We start from the raw sequence: 18,930 nt of genomic DNA, 5'->3' as shown, positions 1-18,930 counted from the left end.
TTCCCTCGGCTGATCTTCATCTTTATCCTTTGCTGTAATTCACCGCCACCATGAGCACCACAGCTCTCGGTGAGTTCTGTGAGTCCTTCCAGTGAATGACGGAAACTGAGGGTGGTCTCGGGGGCCCCCCAAATTTGCAACCGGTGTCACAAATGAGAGGGTCTTAGAGACCCCTGAACTCTGCCACTGGGATCAAAAGTGAGGACTTGTGACCTGTCCCCTTACTGGTCTCTTGGACCAGGAGAGATTAACTTGCTGTCGTTTGAAGTCAACAGAAGCTCAGGACAGGAGCTCAGCTCCTCTGCAACCAGCCAGCTGTGAGTGAACAAATACAGGCCCTCCCTTCTAGAGGCTTCTGCCACAACGGCATCTCTGGCTTCTGCTGCTCCTACAGGATCTTTCTCGGGCCAACAGCAACTTGCCTTCATTGTCCATTCATTCCCTCAACCACAGTGGTGGCCATGGAAACGTGCCACAGAAGCATCTGTCCCGAGGCCACCCTTCCCATGGGCTGGTCCCGCAGCAGACCCGTTCCTGGGGCACCCAGGACTCCCACAGCCAGGGATTCCCAAGAGCCTCGAGCCCCCTGAGGCTGCACCTCAGCTGAGCACATTTCCCTGCAATCCTCTCCCTTTGTCCTTCAGACCGAGGACCTCATGGCACTCCAGCCTCTCTTCGCCCCTTGCGCATTCAGGCTGTATCCCTGCCCTGGGGCTGTCATGACCCGTCACCACAAAGTGGGGGGCTGGAACAACAGAAATGTCTTTTCTCGCAGTTTATGAGACCAGAGTCCAAGACCAAGTGATCAACAGGATTGGTTCCCTCTGGGGCTCTGAGGGAGAAACCACTGGATGCCTCTCCCCGCTTCCCATGGCTGCCAGTGATCCTTGGCGTCCATCATTCCAATCTCTCCTCCACTGTCACATGGCCTTCTTCCCTGTGTGTCTCTGTGTCACCTCCTCCTCTTGTAAGGACCCCCCACTCACTGGATTTAAACCGTCCCTAAATCCAGGGTGATTTTATCTTGAGGTCCTTAACTAACTATGTCTGCACAGACCCGATTCCAAATAAGGCCACATTCTGAGGTCTGAGGGGACCTGGCCCCTGGCCTCATGGGACATCAGATTTGGGACCTGGGCAGGTGGGGAGGAGCAGGTTGGGGATGGAGTTGCATTCGGGACACGCCCCCCTTCCCTGCCTCCGAGGGGGAGGGGCTCGGGTGTCACCATTCCCGCCCAGGGAAGAAAGACCCAGTTCTGGAGCCAGGCCCCGGCTTCCAGGGTGTACGTGCTCGCGCTCCGGGAGGCTGTCGCGTTGATGAAAATACCACAGAGCCGTCTGCAGGGCTCTTCCTCTCACTGCCTCTCCAGCGCCTGAAATAAATGAAAAAGAGATGTTCCTGGCAGTCTGTGGAGGAACTCCATGGCAGGAATGAAAATTGGCTGCAGCATCCAAGAAATCCTTGAATGGAAAGGGATTTCTAGGACAACACACCTCTAGGAACAGAAAATGTCAGTGGTACAGCCTGGGGGAGGGAGAGAGGTAAGCCCGCGAGCGTGTCCACGCACGTCTGTGGCCGCGCCCACGAGGGGCACACCTACGCAGGTGCGCGTACCTGCAGGCAGCGTGTGAGCTCGCAGGCGGGCCCGGGCGGCGCAGCCGAAATCCCAGCATAGGCTTTCTTCTGCTGTTGGACCGTCTGTCCGCCTCTCCCGTCGCCCCCACGCCCGCCGGCCAGCTGGGGTCACCTTGTCCTGTTACAGGCGCACAGAATTGGCCTTGGCCCCGGTCCAGAGCCTGGGAGGGACGCCAGCCTCCTGCCGCTCCCGGGGGATCCGGGGATCCGCTGAGGCTGACGCGGCTCCAGCCCCACCTGGCGCCAGTTCCGACTTCAGCTGAAGCCTACATCTGCCCCGCACCCTGCGGTCTCCTGTGGCAGCCGGCCCTTTCCGGCCCTTTCCTCCGGAGCTCACATCCGCGGGGCTGCAGGGACTCGCTCCCACCGGCAGCTCTCTCCTGGCTCTGTCACAGCCTCCAACGTCTTTCAACTAAAACAAGGCAAACCCGTGGCCAGTCCTCCACTGGGAACTGTCCTGGCCAGAGAGCCCTCATCTACCCCTGTCCAGGCCTCACCAAGGCTCCTCTTTCCATCAGAATGGCCCATCCGGGGTTTGCTAAACAAAGACAGTCCCTGTCCTATCCCCAGCCCCTCATCCCTCCAATGCCCCATCCCTGCCTCAGATGGAATTGGCCTGATCTATGAGCTTGGCGCACCACTTGGGCTAGGAACATGCCCCTTCCCAGCCCTGTTCTGGGGGGCCCTCCCAGCCCTCCTCAAGGCAGTCGATCCCTTGGTCCTTCTAGAAACACATCCTGGAGAGACCTGCTGGGGTTTGCCCCAACCTCAAGCTGCAGTGGTGAGAATCCAGGACCGTGTGTGCCAGGCAACCTGATCTGAAAGCCTTTTCTTACAGAGGGTAAACTGAGGCCAGAGAGGGAATCAGCTTGCCTAAGTCATGCCTTGACAGGACATGTCTCCTGACTCGACATGAGGTCTTTAGCCCAGTCCATGGGGCCAGCAGGCACTCCCAGGCACAGAGCTATGGGGGTTCCTTGAACACCCCAGAATCCTCCAAGGCCAGCTCTCTGAATGAGCGTCTTTTCCTGGCTGTTACAGCGGAGATCTCTGACGTAGCCAAAATTTGGTTGCAGGCAGATCCTGGAGGCCTCTTGGGAACCCCTTTCCCCTCTTCAGTTTCGGGGGTGCTGGACGATAATGTGGGCAGAATTTAGCGCCTTCCTCTCTTGTCCCCTCCACTCCAGCCCCCAAAGTACTCAATGTCCCCATCCTCCCCTCCCTTGGAGGAGGACATTTTTGCCAAAACCATTATAGACTTGTTACGGATGGAAAGCTTGTGTCCTCCCCCACCCCCACCCCCCAATTCATATGCCGAAGCTCTGATTCCCCAGTGTGACTGTAGTAGGCTAGAGGGCCTATCTAATTAAGGTCAAATGAGGTCACGGGGTAGCGCCCTGATCCAACAGGACTAGTGTCCTTAGAAGACGAAGCGTCACAGAGCGCTCTGTCGGCACGCACTCACTGAAGGAAGGCCAGGTGAGGACAGAGCCGGAAGGTGGAAGCCGGAAGGCCAATGCGGAGCTCTCACCAGAAACCCAATCAGCCAGAGTCTTGATCTTGGACTTCCAGCCTCCAGAATGGTGAGAAAATAGATGTTGTTGAAGCCGGCCTGTCTGTGGTGTTCTGTTACGCCAGCCCTAGCCGACTAAGACCAGGACTGCAATATTTACAGATTAAATGACATTGAGTCTGAGCGACGCCTCAAAACAACGCGGGAGAGGAAGCGAGCAGAGGTGACTCGGGATCGGCTGCAAGCCGATAACTGTTGAAGCTGGTGACAGGTCCATGGGGGGGCATGTCATTTTTTTTTTCTCTACTTTTGTGTTAGAAGTGTTCTCTAATAAAATGTTTGTCAAAAATAGTAGAGTGGAGTGGGCCATGAAATCAATTCGGTGGGTCACACCAGCATTTTTTTTTTTTAATGAGAAAGAATAAAATAGAATATACCAGAATGTATCATGTACAACAATGTAGTACTTTGTGAAACGTTTTTTCAGGGCTCTGTGTGTGTGTCTGTGATGTCCCGGGTCTGAATGTAAAATGTACTTCTTACTGCAGTCATGGCCAAAAGAGCTGGAAAGTTATTTTTCATAGTTAATCTGACCGTGGTCTGGTTCTGCCACTTACTGGCTGTGTGACCTTGAGCAAGTTACTAAACCTTTCTGTGCCTTGGTGCAGCTAATAATCCCACCCCCCATCCTAGGACTGTTGTGAGGTCAAGTGAGCTAATAAGTGAAAGTGCTTCCAGCCGTTCTCCTAACACATTGCAAGGGCTCGGTAGGTAGTAACTACTACCCCAGGGGCCATAATATACATGGTAGCTGTTACGAGAGCGTCAGGAATTTGCTGGCCTGCAATGGGTGAATGTGTGTTTTATAAGAAGAGAAAGGCAATGCTTCACCATTATTAAAGAACAAAAACTCAACTGAGTAAATGTGAGCATCTAATTGGCTTTATTCAACCATTCATGCATCTGGCGCATCCCATCCAGTAAACACACCGACGCTCCCAGGAGCTGTACGAAATGGGAGGCTTTGCTAGGCAGAGGGGCAGGACAAGGAGATTATTAGCAAAAGAAAAGAAAGGATTATTTCAGGCGAGGTTATCCTCCCTTAGGGGAAGAGATGTGGTCTCGCACAGATGACCTCACTGATCGGGAAATTCCAGACTGCTGGCTTTCAAGTTCCACTCCTGGAGAGGCTGAGAGCTCCATCGTCGGAGACGTTTGCTGTCCTGCGGGCAAGTGACTCCACTTTGGGTCCGTTCGTTCTTTCTCTCTTTCTTTTTAAACACCACGAAGTGAATAATGGTGGAATTTCAGGCAGTGTGGCACTCATGGATTTATGACTATTCGCTCTTTCCCTCAGTATTGTGGAATGCCCGCCGTATGCTGGTCCCAAGACACGGGCCACAGAGAGATGAGCAAGACAGAAACGGCCCACACCCTCGTGGAGCCCACGCCCCCGCCCAGGAAGAAAAAGCAAACAATTAATTGTGATAAAAATGTCATTATTGGGACGGGGAACAAAACAGGGTGATGGGGAACAGCACAGAAAGGAGGCAGTAACCTGACAAGGAATTGCGTTAAGACTCAGCCAAGGGGCGCCTGGCTGGTTCAGTCAGTGGAGCATGTGACTCTCGGTTTCAGGGTTGTGGGTTCGAGCCCCATGGTGGATGTAGAGATGACTTAAAAATCAAATCTTTAAGGGGAGCCTGGGTGGTTCAGTCCGCTAGGCATCTGCCTTCGGCTCAGGTCATGATCCTGGAGTCCTGGGATCGAGCCCCACATCAGGCTTGCTGAGGCTGCTTCTCCCTCAGCCTGCCACTCCCCCTCCCCGCTTGTGCTCTCTCTCTCTGTGTCAAATGAATAAATAAAATATTTTTAAAAATAAAATCTTTTAAACAAACAAACAAACAAACAAAGAGTTAGCCAAGAGGAAGACAGGGGGCCAAGGCTGGGAGGCAAGTGGTCCAGGGAATGACAGCAGCTTCCTGGTAGGGTACCCACGGTCCATGAGTGGCCTTTACGTTTACATCCATGAAAATGAAACAGAATTAAAAATTCAGTTCCTCAGTGCTCAAAAGCGTCAGACAGCGCATGGGCAAGTGTATAGAGCGTTCTCATCATCTTGGAAAGTCTGGCGGCCGGTGCTGGTGGAGACCTCACGCTGCTCTGTCCATCGTGGCAGCCACTGACCACAGGTGGCCACCGAGCTCTAGAAATGTGGCTAAGGCCACTAAGGAAAGGAATTTCAAATTTTGTTTAATTTTAATTCATTAAAATTAAAATTGAAAAATGGATCTTTAATTCTGTCATTGGAAGGCTTTTAACTATATTTGGAAGAAGTCGGGTATGTGAATCCACTTTTCCAACTGTACATTTTATGAAATCTAAACACAGAGCAAGTTGAAATATGCTCTAAGAGGAAAATACACACACCAGATGGTGAAGATATAGTATGAAGAAACAAAGGTAAACCATCTCATTAATAAGCTTTATATTGATTACATGTTGGGATGATAATATTTTGAATATATTGCACTAAGAGAAAATATTATTAAAATAATTTGGCCTGTTTCTTTTCATTTCAAATGTGGCCACTAGAAAATTGTCAATTACTCCTTTTTTTTTTTTTTAAGATTTTATTTATTTGACAGAGAGAGGAAAGAAAGAGAACACAAGAAGGGGGAGCGGCAGACAGAGGGAGAAGCAGCTTCCTGCTGAGTGGGTGTGGAGGTCTTGTTGGCTCAACACAGAGTTTGAACTTTTTCCTGGGTTATGGGGAGCCCCAGCAGGTGTTGTGCCTCTGAAGGATCTATCTGGAAGCTTTGGGGAGAATAGGGGGAGCAGGACACCAGTTGCAAAGCCATTCAAATCAAGCTCATCAGACAAGGTGGCGGCTTGGATCAGAATGGAGAGGTGTTGCCTGCATCCCTTTTAAGGGGACTTTCCAGATGTTTCACCCCAAACTTCTGCTTTTCTCTTATCAGCCACTCCCAGCTGTAGGGGGACTGGAAAATGTAGGCATTTAGTTGAGCTCATGGAAGTCCAGAAAAAATGGGGATCCCCACCCCATTAAGGAAAATGAAAAGAACAGAGGATGGGTGGGCAAATAGCCACTTCCACTGGGAGAAAGTCAAGGAAAGAGAGACAGAAGGCCCAGCCAGCAGGTGGGGGAACCAAGGAGAGCACAGGGTCTGTAGGTTTCTGGGAGGTAGGCCCAAAAGAGGACGTCACCCACCCCTGACCTCAAACTTTCTAATTAGTGTTTCTTTCCAGTTTATCTCTTAATTCAGACAAAAGACCCTGTGGGCAAAGCATCCCATGAGGGGAATGAAAGTACCCCCTCAAGCAATGACCCCAAGACAGGGATTGACCTGACCTTTGCTGCCCACTTGCGCGCACCCACCGACCTCCTCTGTCCGCATTTTCCTTCTATAAATCAGGAAGCATTTTCAGCACTTCGGCACAGTCTTTGAGACACTAGTCCGCTGTCGTCCCAGTGTTGGCCTCGCTGAAAGAAACCCCTTTCTCGTTCCACTGCCACTCGTGTCTCCACCTTTGAATTTTGTCAGCCGAACTTGACCTTTTTGGGAACCCCAGAGCTGGGTGCTCTTGAACCCCTACTCCCAGGCTATAGGCTGCTGCCCACTACCCAACACCTCTGAGCACCCAGCAAGATGAGGGCTGACAACCTTGGCAACAGCACCTGGCTCCCACGAGGGGCTGGACAAATATTCGTCCACTAATGTCCATTCAGCCATGGGAGCATCACGGATAACCTTGGGAAAAGCATTTTAGAGGAGATGCGGGTGGACAGAGGAGCGAGAGGGAGGTGAGGCTTGAGTGGGCATGATTCTTTCCAGAAGTTTGGCTGGGGGCGGGGGGTTGCAGAGCCGCAGAGGGAGGCAGGTGGAAGGAGGTGGGGTGGAGGGAGGGACCGTGGCCTGCTCCGCTCTGAATCCTAGGACCCGGCATTCTTATTATTTTTATCCCCATGCAGATGAGCCATCGAAGGCTCTAAGAGGTGGACCGAGCGCCCCAGGTTTCCAGAAGGGACTGAGATTTGGGCCCCTCCTGCCACCGCCCCCCCCCCACCCCTGCGCCCTGCCCTGTGCCACCCCTGCCCTCTCCCACTCCTTCCCAGCTTCCTATTTTTCTTTAATGAGCTGGCTCTTTGATAATCGCAGTGGGCCTTTTATGAACTAAACAAACCAAAGCTGCAGGGTATTTTTTTTTTTTTTAACAAAAGAGCTCATTGAATAAGCAATGGGTTTCTCTGCAACTATTTTTAAAGATGGAGCTGCAGGCGAGGCTGTGAGGAAAATCACAGAGAGCTATCTTCTGAAGGTCACCCGGCACTTAGGGAAAAATCCAGAGCTGGGGGTGCACCTCAGGGCCCCCCGGGGTTGGGCCCTAGAGAAGGGGGAGGTCCTGGGTGAGAATTCTGGAACCTAGCTCCATCCCACCCCAGGGGCAGCCAGGGAGGCACTGGCCCAGCGTGGCCCTGCGTTCTCTGCACTGTCCCCAGCCCGCTCCCTTGGACCAAAGGATTCTGCTGCTTCTTTTGTTAAACATTTAATTAATTTGTTTATTTATTTGAGAGAGAGAGAGAGCAAGGAGAGGAGCAAAGGGAGAGGGACAAGCATACTCCGTGCTGAGCACAGAGCCCAATGTGGGGCTCGATGCCACGACCCTGAGATCGCGACCTGAGCCGGAATCAAGAGTCAGACATTTAACCCACTGATCCACCCAGGTGCCCCAGGATTCTGCTTTCCAATATGACATGCCACAACTGCCCTCCCCCCCACCAGTGCCTCCACCATTCCTTTCCCCTCCCGTTCCTGCCTCTGGCGCCCACAGGCCACTCTTGTATCAATCCCCCTGCATAGACATGGCTGCCTGTATTTAGGGCATAGTCACTGCATACACTCGTGTTCCCTGCTCTCTGCCCTCAAGAAACTTCAAAGTGGGACCAATGTTTCTGGGGATAAAGCTTTCACACACATCCCCACACCTATTTCCCAACCACTTCCAAGGCATCCTGTCAGAGAAACTGAGGCTGAGAGCAGTCAGTGGCTTCATGTGGCCGATCTGGGGCTCAACCCTGGGGCTCTTTCTGTGTCTACGGTCCTTATACACCACAGGGAGCAACCTGTCCCACTGTAAGCGCGGGTTCAGGGGGCGTGGAAGGTTCTGGAACTTTGTGGGAGGGCTGACTGGGAGGTGCTGCCAACCAGATTTCTTAGTCAGCCCTGGGTGGGACAGGTTCACTTTGGCTTGTGTGCCCGTACCCCTGACTCTCTGGGCCTCAGTTTCTCCGCTTTAGATCGGGATTGATAACAGTATCGGCACTAGTGGTGGCAGCCAGTCGTCACTGGTCCTCACTATGGGGTACATGGCACAGAGTCCCCAAGGTCGGCACCCTTATTTCCCGCAACTGAGACAAGGAAAGTGAGACTCAGAAGAACAAAATAACTCGTCCAAGGTCACGCAGCTTGCAAACACTTGAGCCCAGGCTGCCCCGCCCGGCTCACTCCGCCGGCTGTGGGTAGGATGCCCGGATGCGGGAGGCGGGGCCTTCTCCTCCCTCCCCACCCCCGAGCCCGGGCGCCCCCTGGTGGTCAGAGCCACCCCTGCGCCTCCCCTTCTGTGCGGGTGACTCCCCGGACAGGTGGGCCCCCAAAAGTCCTGAGCAGCCGCAGTCTGGGAGCCCACGGGGGGCGGAGCGTGGAAACCTCGAGCCAGGAGGTCACATCCCAGCTGCGCCACCCCTCCTCCAGCTCCAGCTCCGAGACCTTGGGCGAGCCGCTCAGGCAGGAGAAAGCACTGAACAATTACTTCGTGTTTTGTTCCTGTTGCCTTTTCCCCTTCCGTGTTCCAAGAAGAGAGCAGGCCTCGGTGTCCCTTTGCCTCCAGGTCTTGGAATCAGACAATGACCAATTCCTGGCTTTTGTGGTGACTGCTGCTGGAGGGGGTTGCCCCAGGCTGGGCTGTTGGGGAGCGGGGGGGGGGGGGGGGGGGGCGCGGGAGTTGGGGCTGAGTCCAGAGGGAAGCATCATTCCTTAGTAAGAATAACTGGGCTCAGCTGTGTTTCTGGGAATCCTGGCGTTGGCCTGTTTGGACACAAAGCACTTTCCCCACCATCAGGTGAACCCCTGTGTAGAAATTAAGGCAGGTGGGCTTCAGCTGCTCAGCCTCCCTAGACTTGATGACTTGAGTCATCAGCAACCGTCTTCCCGTTGCTTCCTCCAGAGTGTCAAAAAACAAATCCAGACTTGGTAGGAGAGACTTCATGCAAAAGGATTGTTGCAAGGCGGGGAAGAAACTCCTACAAGAGGGGCGCCTGGGTAGCTCAGCGGTTAAGCGTCTGCCTTCAGCTCAGGGCGTGATCCCGGCGTTATGGGATCGAGCCCCACATCAGGCTCCTCCGCTATGAGCCTGCTTCTTCCTCTCCCACTCCCCCTGCTTGTGTTCCCTCTCTCGCTGGCTGTCTCTGTCTCTGTCAAATAAATAAATAAAATCTTAAAAAAAAAAAAAAAAGAAAGAAACTCCTACAAGAGGGAGAAGGCCCTGACCATCCGGTCTGCGGGCATCAGGAGAGAGGCAGAGAGTTTCTCTGCTCCAGAAAGGAGCAAACAGAGGCAGAAAGAATCCCACGTGGAGAAGCGGGTTAGAAGATCAGAGAATGTCTAACCCTATTCCGGGGCTATTCCAAGGGGCTGTCAGCTAGCCCAGCCTGAGGACTGAAGTTCAAGGGCCCGGAGGAAGGAGAGACGTTTAACCAAAATCTGGTTAATAAGCACTTTGCTCCAATTGACCAGTGGACACAAGCAGTTCAGGTAACCATGTATGTATCCATGAAGGGGATTTTGAGGGTCTGTGTCTGTCCTTGTCGGAGGTGAAAAAGGGGGGAGCGCATCTGAGGGTCTCGTCTAAGTCATGTGGAGAAGGTTGGTTCTTTGCAACAGGTCATTTTCCAGAACACAAAGTGGGGGGGGGGGGGGCTGTAAGCCCTGCTGTTTTCCAGGAGCGCAGGGCTGAGGGGGAAATCAACATGGTCAAGAGTGAGAACACTGTTCCCATTCGAGGATTGAATCTGAAGATAGAATATTCTTTGGGTCCATAGTTAACTACAGGAATAAAGAGATTGTGGGCAATAATCTCTGTCCTAGTTGTTAAAATCTGGAAGAAGTGGGTATGTGGCCCTGGGAGTAGCTGGTGGGGATGCTTGTAATAAGGCGCCTTCTGGACCCTATGCTGTGGTCTCTGCCCTTTTGAGCTCAGAGTCCTAGAGCATCTCCCTGGGAGACCTGAGCAGGAGTGGGAAGGCGGGGGGACCTCGTGGTTTTCTGCCAGAAGAGTCACAGGTGGTCACAGAACTCTCATCACTGTGGCCTGGGCTGGAGACGGGAAACTCAGCGTCTTGTGTTCCCAGCACCGTGCTGGGTGCCAGACACATTTCGGGCATGCTCCCCAGGCAGGTGTGAAAGAGGCGTGGGGACAGTGGGAACCACAGCCCCTGACATTTGGTGGCTGTTTCTGCGGTTCTTGACTCGGTGTTGGTCATCCCAGGGATAGGAAGTCCCAAGAGGCCGGGCCTTGCTGGTTCATGGTTGCATTCCCAGCACTTGGCACGGTGCACGCTTGCCGAATGAATGAAGGGTGAGCCTGGACAGCAGTGGGGGCGTGGTTAGATCGCATGCGTCGTGGCGAAAGGGGGAATGTTCTCGTGAATAAGGCGGGAAAGCCAGGCAGGAGTAGCGTGAATGCCAAACTAAGAGTTTGGACTTGGTGCTAAAGGTGATGGGGGGCCTTTGAGGGTTTTGAGCTGGAGAGTGAGGGGGTCCAACCTCCGTTCGATGCCAGAGGTTGTGGTTTCTCTTTGAAACAAGGTGCCATGCCCCTCCAGTCTCCTCTGGGACCAGGCTCGGGGTGGCCTGGTGCCCAGTTTGGAGAACTGGTGGGGGTGGGGGGAGCAGAAACTACACCCAGAGCGGGAGCCACCCTGTGAGAGAGAGGCCTGGCTTTCTTTTCCTGGCTCTGCCGCTGGCTGCGTCTCAGGAGAGCTTCTAGCACCCCCTGCTGCCTGTTCCTAGACGCACACAGGGGCTTGGGGAACAAAATGAAAAGGAAAGCAAGGCCCACATCCCCGGCCCCGCAGGACCTCTGCTCCAAGGGCGGTTTGCCACCCTGGGGGTCTGCTGAGCTCCTCTTTCACTCTGGAGGTCCTGGGGTCCCCCACATGTGTCATCAGGTTCTGGATAACTCCAGGTTTGGCCTGTGTAAGGAGCTGAATAGCGTCCCCCGCCCACCGAAATCATGTCGACTCGGAGCCTCAGAATGTGAGCTTGTTGGGAAATAAGGTCTTGCAGGTGTAATTAGTTGAGGAGCTCGCGATGAGATTGTTCCAGATTTAGGGTGGGCCCAAAATCCAATGGCTGGTGTCTGTATGAGAGGAAGGAGCTCGGGACGTAGGGGAAGAAGATCACGTGACGACAGAGGCCCGCGACTGCAGGGACATGGGTACAAGACCAGGAGCTCCAGGCTGCCGGCAGCCGCCAGGAGCCACGGTGTGAGGTGAGGGGCTCACCAGCGCTTCCTCCGGCTCCTGAGGCCCAGTGTGCTCCATGTGCCCTTCACTCCCACGCCCGTACCCACACCCACGCACACACACACGTGGACGCACACCCATGTGGCCAGGCGCACATAGGCGTACCTGTGCGCAGTTGACAGAAGAGATGCGAACTGTCACAGAGGCCAAAGAAGCAGGTGCGGAGGGAGCTTGCGGTCACCGTGGTGGAAATCAGGCCTGGGGCGAGAGCAGCAGCTGCCCAGAGCTGAGGAAGAGGCAGGGGGACCCAGTGATTAGCACAGCCTGGATCCCTAAAGTCCTCCCTATTCTCCCCGGGGCCTGTGTGCAGGGGCCCAGCCTGTGGCCGGGGCTCCCACTCCTTCCCCTGCCCCAGCTCTGTTTCCTCCTAAGGGGGGCCTGCTCCTCATCGCCTGGTGGAGGGGACCAAGGTCCCGTGAACGGATGAGAGACACTGCCAGGGAGGAAGAGATGGCTTGCCCGCCTCCGGGCCGTGGTGTTCCCGACAGAAAGATACCCACTGAGTGAGGAGTTCGCTTAGGAGACCAGTGAGGAGATCTGTGTCCGCCACCCAGATCTGGTCAGAAGCTGGAACAGATGGTGGGGGGGGGGGGCAGGAAGGTCATGCAGCTCCCTGCAGTCTCCCCTCACGCTTGTTCCTCCAGAATCTTCCATCTTCAGGCTCCACAGCAGCCCTTCGCCATGAGGTAGCAGGCTGAGAAAGAAGACCATGGGTCTGGCTCTGCTGGATCCCTGGTACAGGGATTGCTGATGCTGCCAGAACGTTCTCTGAATGAATGCCTAGAAAATGCGCCCATTCACTCTCTCTCTCTTTTTTTTAAATGAAAAGAAGTTGATGAAAGTCACGTAACATACGATTGACCATTTTAAAGCAAAGAATTCAGCAGCTCATTCTGCACCTTGTACAAACGCCACCTCTCTCTCTTTTCAAAACGTTTTCATTAGCTCAGAAGAATACCAACTACCGACTAAGTTATCACCTGTTCCTCCCTCCCAGCCTCCTGGCAACCACCCATCTGCTCTCTGCCCACGGACTTGTCTGTTCTGGACATTCCCTATAAATGGAATCATATACGTGGCCTTCTGCGTCTGGCTCTTTGCACGGTGTCTCATGCTTTCAAGGTTGATCCATGTCGTAACAAGTGTCAGTATATTATTCTTCTTTAAGCCTGAATAACCTTCTAGTGCGGGCATAGACCACAATTTCTTTATTCTTCCATTGATGGACACTTGGGCCGTTTCCCCCTTTTGGCTATTGTGAATTGTGCTGCTGTGAACATTCGCCGTGAGCGAGTTCTCTGAGCATCCGTTTCCCGTTCTTTCTGCTATAGACCTGGAAGAGGAGTCACTGAGTCACACGCTAATCCCGTGTTTAGCTTTTTGAGGGACCGCCACACCCTGTTCCGTTTTCCATTCTCACCAGCACAGCCTGGCCAGTACTTGTTATTTTGTTTCGGTTGTGTTGTGTTTGCTATCCTAGTAGGCATGAAGTGGTGTCTCGTTGTGGTTTGATTTGCATTTCCCTGATGACTAATGATGGTGAGCATCTTTTCATGGGCTTATTGGCCATTTGTAGATCTTCTTTGGAGAAATGTCTGTTCAAGTCCTTTGCTCATTTTTTAAATTGGGCTGTTTGTCTTTTTGTTGTTGGGTTGAAAAAGATCACTCTTTGTACAAATCATGCAAAACAAAGAAATTAAAGCTCAGACCGTCTCTTGCCCATGATCTCGGAGCCAGACCGCAGCTCAGACCTTCTGCAGCCCGCTCCCTGCCCCAGCTGCAATTAGGTTTTTGAGGCTGGAGTTGGCTTGTGCTGACCTGTGGACACCTCAGAAAGACCATTAGGGAAGGAAGAGATGATGCAAAACAAAGGGGGTCCCCTTTTCCAGAGTCCCAGCAATGCCTTTTGTCTTAGAAGAGGCAGAATGCTCTAGAAGCTGATTCCCAGGTAGGCTGCTCCAATTGTGTGAGTGTGAGCATGCCTGTGCATGTGGCGTGTGCCCGTGTGTTCATGCATGTGCACAGGTGTGTGCATGTCTGCGGGTGCCAGAGCTGCCTGGACCCACACCATCTGTGTCCCCCTGTCCCCTCTCTGGCACCTTTGAGCCACCACTGAAAGAAGGAAACTGTGGAAGGATGGCTGGGTGGGGATGCCACCTGCTGGTCGTGCTGGGCGCTGCAGGTAAATGCCCTGCTGGTGGGCGTGGCCACGCCTGGTCTCCTGTGTCAGATGCCGGGGTAGGAGCCTTTAAGGCCCCCAGAAGGATCCTTTCTTCTGCCCCGAAGAAAACAGAGACCCCCCCCCCCACTGTTGCTCCCATGCCCTTTGAGCCTCTCTAAGGAACAGCTACAGGGGCCAGATAGCCTTCTTGGTACCATGAGCTCCCCTCCAGTTCAATCAAGCCCTTAGAAGAGTTTTTAAAAGCCTATAGGATTACAAAGGAAACCGATTATACTGAAATACGGTTATCAAAATAGTGATTGTAACATATGTGCTTAGTGAAATAAGACCCAGCAGCAGGTCTAACAGCAGCTGTAATTTTGAAGACGTGATCAGCATAGATGACGTTTTGAGAGACCTGCAACAACTGGAATGTGCTGTGAACACATTTGTGATTTCTGCCGCGGGCGAAGTCACTGGAACTACTAACGGCACTGCCTAGATTTGCGGCGGACGGAGCCGCCACAATTTGATCAAAGGTTTATAATGTTGAAGATGCAATTTCTTCCCCCACCCCGAGTTTGCGAATTCTCTCCATGGATCCTCTGGGGGTTGGACACCCTAGGTTAAGGGCCCCTGGCCCCAACCCTGCCTGGTGGCCCCAACTCCTCCTCAGCCCCTTGGCCACATGCCAAGCAGGTCCCAGCCAAGCTCACCCCTTCAGCCCCTGCCTCACCATCTACAGCCTGGCTGCCTCCCTGCTTCTACCCTCGGATCCCCCTCCTCAGCACAGGACGAGGCATCATCTCAGAGCCAGCCCAGTGGCTTCCTGCTCTGATGGTGGACAAATAGCAGAACCAGTTTCTGACATGCCATCGCATGAGGCAGCTCCCCCCCCCCCAGACAACGGTCCCTCTCTCCAGGACACAGGCAGGGAGGCTTCTGCATGTTGTCACCTGGACATCACCCTTTGCCCAAATCAGGGCTTGCCAGGCCATTTTTGTCCTTCTGGGCAACCTGGGGAGACATTGTGAGGCCATAAATGGGGGAAAGGGCATTTCTCCCCTCCCTTCCTGAATGATATTTAATGAGCACCTACTATGTGCTGGGCACTGTCCTAGGTGCTGAAACTGTAAATAGCAAACATGGTAGTCAAAGCCTCTTCCTTCTTAGAGTTTTTATTCTATGGGGGAAGGCAGATAAAATAAGTTAGTAAAAGTGATAGTATGCTCTAGGGTGATCAGTGTTATTGGGGGTGGGGAATACAAGGTATGGGAGGCAGGGGGTGCTGGAGTCGGCCTTACTGAGCAGAGGAGCAGAGGGGGAAGCACAGTGTGTGTGTGTGTGTGTGTGTGTGTGTGTGTGTGTGTGTAGGGAAGAGTGTGGCAGGGGGAACAGCCAAAGCAAAGCCCTGAGGAAGGCAGAGCTGGAAGGATGAACAATAGGGAATGAGGGCAGCGAGGTCAAAGGGACCAGGTCATGCCAACCTTGGGGCCAATGGAAGGACTCTGAGCTGGGAGACATCGAGGGGTTTGTGTGGAAGAGGACACGGTCCTGGCGCACACACGTGGGGCAGGGTGAGGAGGGGACAGTGGAGAGGCGAAGGCTCCAGGGCAGGGAGCAGTGGTTGGAAGCTGGATCTGCTGGTTGGGCGGGTGGGTACAGAGTGTGAGACCAGCTGTCGCAAGGACACGGGAAGTGCCTTCGTTTCCTGTGACTGCGGAAGCAAATACCACAAGCCGGGTGGCTTCGAACAACAGAAATCTATTTTCACCCAGTTCTGGAGACTAGAAGTCTGAAATTAAGGTGTTGCGGGTTGAACTGTGTCCATCCAATCTTCCTATGTGGAAGTCCTGAACCCCAGCATCTCATTAGATGACTCTATTTGGAAATGGGGCTTTTTTTTTTTTAAGATTTTATTTATTTATTAGAGAGTGAAAGAGAGAGAGAGAAAACACAGGCAGGGGGAGAAGCAGGCTTCCTGCTGAGCAGGGAGCCTGATGTGGGGCTCGATCCCAGGACCCTGAGATCATGACCTGAGGCGAAGGCAGACTCTTAGCCAACTGAGCCACCCAGATGTCCCCGAAATGGGCCTTTAAAGAGGTGACTGGGTTAAAATAAGGCCCTTAGGGTGAGTCCTAATCCAGTCTGACTGTGTCCTTGGAAGAAGAGATTAGGACACAGACACACACAGAGGACAGGGGGACAAAGGGGGCTGGCCATCTACATGCCAAGGAGAGGGCCCTCAGGAGACACCACACCTTTTTTTTTTTTTTTTTAAGATTTATTTATTTATTTATTTGACAGAGATAGAGACAGCCAGCGAGAGGGGGAACACAAGCAGGGGGAGTGGGAGAGGAAGAAGCAGGCTTCCAGCGAAGGAGCCTGATGTGGGGCTCGATCCCAGAATGCCAGGATCACGCCCTGAGCCGAAGGCAGACGCTCAATGACTGAGCCACCCAGGCGCCCCAGAAGACACCAAACCTTGATCTCTGACTTCCAGCCTATGAGAAAATAAGTCTGTTGTTGAAGCCTCCTGGCTGCGGTGCCTCATTATGGTGGCCCATGCAGGCTAACCCGGGAGAATCCGTTCTGTGCCTCCCAGCTTCTGGTGGAGCCAGCAACCAACCCTTGGTGCTCACATCACCCAATCCCTGCCCCCCATTGCCTGGCTGTCTTCCCTGTGTGTCTGTCTGCGTCTGTTCTCTTTTTATAAGGACACCGGTCACTGGGTTTAGGGTACACCTTATTCCAGTAAGACCTCATCTTAATTTGATCACATCTGCAAAGACCCTATTTCCATTTCAGGGCACATCCACGGGTCTGGATGGACATGAATTTGGGGGGAGTCACTATTCAACTCAGTACAGATGTGTTCATCTACGTTTCCTTGGAAACCCATTTTAATCCCATCAGGCTCAAATGCTCAAAATCCTTCCAAAAAACACCCCACCATGTCCAAGGTGACAGAGTGAGGGACTCCACTAAGTCCTGGACCAGGCTTCTTAAAGGGAAAAAGTGGCTCTTCTCAAGTCCAGGCAAAAATACACCCAATTGATTCTACCCTTGACAGCGGCATCTACCATCAGCGGCATTCTACCCTTGGTCACAGGAACCCACAGCCTCTCATCAGCAATACTGGGGTCCCTCCTAGAAGGGCAGGCTGGTGAGAATACCTGCCCCAACCCCTTGTGCCAGCAGGGGCTGGGGGGTGGTATGTGTGTGGGGAGGGTGAGTACAGAATCGTGATACCGTTTATAAAGACACCAGGGGCTAGTGGGTGAGTATACAGTTAGCTCCCCACAAGTCCCCCCACCTGGGCTGCAGCTCTGGAAGCCACTGTTCACTCCCCACCCCGGGGAATGAGCAGACAGCACAGCAACCCGGGAGTACCTTGAAGACCCCCCTTTGCTCAGGGTGGGCGCTCAGTGCTCTGCTGCTCAATCCAGCCTACTGCCCCAACAGCTTGCGTACCCCCAAATTTTATGTCAAATGTTTTCCTACCCAATTGGACTGCAGTTGTGTGCCTCCTTCGGTTGACAAAGTGACCCCTCCTTCTACTGCTGTTTGTTTTTTTTTTTTCTGCATTTCTGTTCTAGTGGTTCTTTCTGCCTCTTTCACGTGGTCCATCATTTGGTTTTTTCGAGTTGTTTAAACGCCTGTAAGACAAACACCTGAGTACCGCGGTTTTTACAGAGAGAGTTCTCCTTTTGCAGCATGAACAACCACTTCTGAATTCCTCTGGGCGGGGTTTAGATGTTTGAATCCGGGTTCTGGTGACGGCACGTGCAGAGATGGGGAGCTGTACGCTCTTCCAGCAGGGAGTGGTTCTAAATGACACATGGCCCGCGTCTCTTAGGAGCACATTAAAATGACCCAAGACAGGGACAGTCCCCCCACCCTGTCAACTTTCTCCCAGGTCTCATTTGATCCTTTAACCAGGATTCCGAGGCACAAGGGTCCCCCGGGACACTCAGGTGCCTTCTTGCCCCAAACGCTGACGCACTGACCCCTGGCTGGGGGGGTCAGGGGAAAGGTGCGTGCGGCAGCAGCCGCCCCACATGCTGATGCCGAGGTCTGAGGAAGTTCCCCAAATGACTTGGCTCATGAAATTGGGGGTTCTCAGAGGTACAGTCAAGGTGGGGTTGGGGTTCATTCCCACCCACGTTCCAGCTTGAGGCTTGGGGCACACCGGCTAGCTGGGTTGGGTGGGAGGATGGGAGGAGAGCAGAGGCAATTAAGAAAAAAGCCCACATCTCTTAGAGAAGAAGCGGAGCTTAGGAAGGAAGCCGACTGAGAGGCGTGAACTCAGAAGTGTGGTGCTCGGACCCGCAGCATCAGCGGCTCTCGAATTTTGTTCGAAACCCAGATTTCCGGGGGCGCCTGGGTGGCACAGCGGTTAAGCGTCTGCCTTCGGCTCAGGGTGTGATCCCGGCGTTGTGGGATCGAGCCCCAGATCAGACTCTTCCGCTAGGAGCCTGCTTCTTCCTCTCCCACTCCCCCTGCTTGTGTTCCCTCTCTCGCTGGCTGTCTCTATCTATCGAATAAATAAATAAAATCTTAAAAAAAAAAAAAAAGAAACCCAGATTTCCGGGGCACCTGGGTGGCTCAGCTGTTAAGCGTCTGCCTTCGGCTCAGGGCATGATCCCGGGGTCCTGGATTGAGCCCCGCATCGGGCTCCCTGCTCGGCCAGGAGCCTGCTTTCCCTCTCACACTCCCCTTGCTTGTGTTCCCTCTCTCGTTGTCTCTCTGTGTCAAATAAATGAATAAAATCTTTAAAAGAAAAGAAAAAAGAAACCCAGATTCCCAGGCCGCACTCCCCACCTCCTGAATGAAGAAAGTACGTGGCTTGGCAAGACGTCTGGTAATTCTCAGGCACATCCAAGTTCGAGGAACCTGCGGAGACCAGAGGCCCTCACCCTCGATGGCGCACCAAGACTCCTGTGGGCCTGCGGGGACCCAGGCAGCTGCCCCCTCGTCAGGTGAAGATTCAGGTGTGGGTGCGTGGATGGGGC

The sequence above is a fragment of the Ursus arctos genome, unplaced genomic scaffold, assembly GCF_023065955.2.
Source record: "Ursus arctos isolate Adak ecotype North America unplaced genomic scaffold, UrsArc2.0 scaffold_2, whole genome shotgun sequence".
NCBI classification, from domain to species: Eukaryota; Metazoa; Chordata; class Mammalia; order Carnivora; family Ursidae; genus Ursus; species Ursus arctos.
The sequence above is the reverse complement of the archived record's forward strand: the minus strand, read 5'-3'. Positions refer to the sequence as shown.